A 4,618-nucleotide genomic window follows, 5' to 3' on the forward strand; every position below is an offset into this window, starting at 1 on the left:
GACTACTGAATACTGAAAACGAACCATGGACTGAAGGGGGCGGGGGAGGGAGAGAGGGGGGTCATGGTCATGGTGGGGGGCACTTGTGGGGAGAAGCACTGGGTGTTATATGGAAACCAATTTGACAATAAACTATTAAAAAAAAGAAAAACTTAAAAATAAAAATAGAAAAAAATAAAAACATATTACAAATAAAGGAAGGAAAAAAACTTTAAAAAAAGGAATAAATTAGTGATACATGGCACAGGCTGGATGCATCTTGAAAACATTGTGCTAAGTAAAGGTCAGTCCCGACAGATGATAGATTCCGTTTATAGAAAATGTCCTGAGTGAGCAAATGTACGGAAACAGAAAGTAGGTTCCTGTTGTCCAGAGATGGGAAGAATGGGCTACTTAAGGTGATGGCTGAAGGCTATAAGGGTGTGTGTGTGTGTGTGTGTGTGTGTGTGTGTGTGTGTGTGTGTGTAAGAGTGGTGATAGAAATATTTAAAAAATGGTTGTGTTTATATGCGCACAGCTGTATGATAAAAACCACTGAACCCACTGTGCACCGTAGGTGGGGAATTGTACGTGAATGGTACCACAGTGCTGTCCCACAGCTGTTACAGAAAGATAAAGCTGCAGTACCTAGTTTAGATCTTACAAAGTGGGGCGTCTGGGTGGCTCAGTTGGTTAAGCGTCCAACTTCAGCTCAGGTCATGATCTTGCAGTTTGTGAGTTCAAGCCCCACGTCAGGTCCTGTGTCAACAGTTCAGAGCCTGGAGCCTGCTTTGGATTCTTGTCTCCCTCTCTCTCTCTCCCCCCTCCCTCACTTGCACTCTGTCTCTCCCTGAAAAATAAATAAACATTAAAAAAAAAAACTAAAATTTTACAAAGTAGAGGCACCTGGGTGACTCAGTTGATTAAGCATTTGACTCTTGATATCAGCTCAGGCCTTGACCTCAGGGTTGTAAGTTCAAGTCCAGCCTCCACATTGGGTATGGAACCTACTTAAAAAAAGTAAAAATCTTACAAAGTAGACTTCAGAAAACGTAGTACATACAAAGAGGAGTTGTACACTTTGAGGAAAGGATCAACTTACCAGTAAGTCATAACAGTCCTGAAGGTCTAACTACCATCAGAGCTTTAACATTTGTGGAGCAGAATATTGACAGCAGTGAAAAGGGAAATATGGAAACCCACAATTATGTACGGAGGTATCAACACCCTTCTCTCAGTCATTTACAGAATGAGTACATATACTCTGGGTTCTCTTCAGATCGTATAAATCTTTTACCTTTTACGGAATGAGCACACAAAAGACCATCAGGGATATGAACAACTTGAGCAATGCTACTAATCGTGGTGGCCTAAATGGAACATTTCACTACACAGTAGCAGATACACATTCTTTTCATCTACACGTGAAATATTCCACAAGCTAGACCAAATTCTGAGACATAAAACAAATCTAAACCAAGGAACGAAATTAGGCAGTCTTTGACCATAATGGAATGAAGCCAGCAGTCAGTAGCAAAAGATATTAGGGCATTCTCCTAAATACTCTGAACTCAGAAAACACATTTCTGAATAAACATGAGTCATAGTGGAAGTCTCCCATCGGGTTCCATCTTGAACTAATTTAATAAAAGTGGTACGTCTCCAACTTTGTGGGGTGCAGCTAGGGCGGTGTTCACAGGGAAACAAAGCATGATCTTGTATTGTGTAACTTTGTCAAGCTTCTTTCTTAATTTTAGGAGCTCTTATTATTTATTTTTCAAAGAAACCATCTATTTTCCATCAATCTTATTTCAATTTTGTTCCACAGATTGTACAGTAACAGCTTAGGACCACTCAGTTGTCGTTACTACCCGTTTGGTGGCCTGAGCAGTGGGAGCCGCACCCCAGTCTTCAGCGGGGTGCTGAGCACTCCGGTCTTCAGTGGGGAACTGCTGAAAAAACACAGAGGCACATGCCTGGCTGCAGAGCAGGCCTGGGACCACAGGTGGAGCAGCCATGAACTTGGGAGCCAGAGAAGTCTGTTCCTTGGTCAGTAGCTTTATTTATTTTACTAAAGTAAACGTTTATTTATTTTTGAGAAACAGAGTATGAGCAGGAGAGCGGAAGAGAGAGAGAAAGACACAGAATCTGAAGCAGGCTCCAGGCTCTAAGCTATCAGCAGACAGCCCGATGAGGGGCTGGAACCCATGTACCATGATATCATGACCTGGGATGAAGCTGGATGAGCCACCCAGTCACCCCAGTAGCTTTATTTATAAATTTCATCCAGTTTCCTATGTGGATGACCCTGTCATTTGTGAGGGAAGTGAGCTTTACTTAAAAAAAATTTTTTTAAATACTTATTTTTGAGAGAGAGAGAAAGAGACAGAGTATGCAAGGGGGAGGGGCAGAGAGCAAAGGAGACAGAATCTGAAGCAGGATCCGAGTTCTGAGTTGTCAGCACAGAGCCCAACACGGGGCTCGAACTCAGAGACCTCAGCCAACGTCGAAAGCTCAACCATCTGAGCCACCCAGGTGCCCCTGAGCTTTCTTCTTTTCCAAACTAGAGGCCTTTTATTTTTCTTCCCCCGATTGCCCTGACTAGCACAACCAGAACAATGTAGAATAGAAATGGAGAGGAATCCTAATTTTAATCCTGATATAAGAGCAGAGCATTCACTATTTCATTATTAAATAAAACATTAGCTATAGAGGCACCTGGGTGGCTCAGTCGGTTAAGCCTCTTGACTCTTGGTTTTCGGGCAGGTCATGATCTCACAGTTTTGTGAGCTTGAGCCCTGTGTGGCAGTGAGGAACCTCCTTTAAATTCTCTCTCCATCTCTCTCTCTGCCCCTCCCCCACTCACACTGTTTCTGTCTCTCTCTAAATAAATAAACCTAAATACATAATGTTAACTGTAGGTTTTCATTGATCTTCTTTATGAGGTTGAGGTTAAGGAAGCTCCCTTCTGTTACTAGTTTACTGGGAGTTTTTTTTTTTCTTCCAGAAATGGATGCTGGCGTTTGTCAAAAGCTTTTTGTGTGTCTATTGAGATATCATGGGACTCCATTTTAGTTTCTTAATGTGGTCAATTACATACCTGGCTTGAGTTGCGAATGTTCTACTAATCTTGCGTTCCTGGGATCAAGTACAGCAAAGCCTTCGGTTGCAAGTAACGTGTTCTGCGAGTGTTCCACAAGATGAGCAAACGTTTCTAATAAACTTTAACTTGATAAATGAGCGATGACTTGCAATACGAGTAGTACTTGATGCCAAATGTCACATGATCACAACTGGTTCTTCTCTTTCTCTCTCTCTTTGGGATTGTGGATGATTGTCAATGCAATGTCACATTTTCACGAAATCCTCAAAAGGAGGCAAAAGCAAGCGTCACTGGATAGGTTCCTTGTTAAAGGTGCACAAAAACAAAAAGATTCCATTGAGCCAATAGATGGCAGTGATTTCGTTAGTGATGGTGAAAGTTGTCCTACACAATAACCCTTCTCTCTCTCATCTCCCTCACACCAGCCCTGAAGATTTGCAAAGGTAAGTGCGTGTTAATTTGTTCATTTTCTTTGAATTTTGTACTTATTGTTTTGTATTACAGTATTGTAATCATGTTTATATGGATATTTTTGGGTTGTGGAACACATCACCTGAGTTTCCCTTATTTCTTATGGGGAAATTTGCTTTGTTACACAAGTGCTTTGGATTACAAGCCTGTTTCTGGAATGAATTATGCTCACAAACCAAGGTTTTACTGCACCTTGCATCAAAGATGTCTTATCTTTTAAAATACATTGTGGCATTTTATTGCTAATGTTGGGTTAGTGAGAGATGCTAATCTATAGGTTTCTTGTGATGGTTTTGGTGTCAGAGGAATGTTGGATTCAGAGGAAGGCTAGATTCACTTTCTGTTTAAATTTGGTTAGAGTGTGATAGGATCGGCTCGAATCTCATTCTCCCTCTCCCCGCCTGGTCGTGCAGTGACATCTACACACCCTGGGTCAGCCAGAGGTGTTTCCCAGACCAGGCGAACATGATCTGAGGCCTCAGAGTCCCTGGTGGGACCACACATATACACCAAGTGCCCCTTCTCTGCTCACTGTGGACTGGGGCCAGTTCTCAGATCTCAGTTCTGCTGCAAGAGCAGAAGCCAGCCCAGCCCCCACCTGACTTCACTGGACACCCTGGAGCAACATGACCAGGGAGCCCAGTTAAGAGAAGAGGAGGATCATCATTTCTGCGTGTGGGGCCCCAGAGTCCGTTTGAGTAGGTCCACAGGTTATTCATGTGTACATTAAAGTTAGAGAGGCCTTGCTTGACAAAGTGGTTCTCAGCGCTGATTTCCATTGTGATCCCTGGGTAGTGACAGGAACTACCATCCACTGTGTGCCGCCTCCAGTGATTCTGTCGTTTGGTCTTACCAGGGCCCCGAATCAGCACTGATTTAATAAAGTAGCTCAGGTAATCCTGCTGGGAGGCTAGGGCTAATCATTAATCACTGTGAAGCTCCTAGGGAGGTAGGAGTATTGAATTCAGACTGTAGTCTATGGGAAGTAAGGGGGGGGCCCTGCTCTCCAGGTGCTTTTTAAAAAAGTGTTCTGTTTTTCTTTTTCTCTTACAGTCTTTGGATGAC

The 4,618-nt window shown here is 42.9% G+C and overlaps 1 long non-coding RNA gene across 4 annotated transcripts in view; it reads left to right on the top strand.

The window, feature by feature from the left end:
* Positions 1-3,219, top strand: part of LOC115281214 — a 23,634-nt gene extending 20,415 nt beyond the window's left edge. For all 4 annotated transcript variants that reach the window (XR_003904162.1, XR_003904159.1, XR_003904161.1 and 1 more), the window contains 2 exons: positions 1,808-2,028; positions 2,987-3,219. This is a non-coding gene — a long non-coding RNA (uncharacterized LOC115281214). The remainder of the gene's footprint in view (positions 1-1,807; positions 2,029-2,986) is intronic.
* The last annotated feature ends 1,399 nt before the right edge of the window (positions 3,220-4,618 follow it).

This window comes from Suricata suricatta, chromosome 16 (assembly GCF_006229205.1).
Source record: "Suricata suricatta isolate VVHF042 chromosome 16, meerkat_22Aug2017_6uvM2_HiC, whole genome shotgun sequence".
Classification (NCBI taxonomy): Eukaryota; Metazoa; Chordata; class Mammalia; order Carnivora; family Herpestidae; genus Suricata; species Suricata suricatta.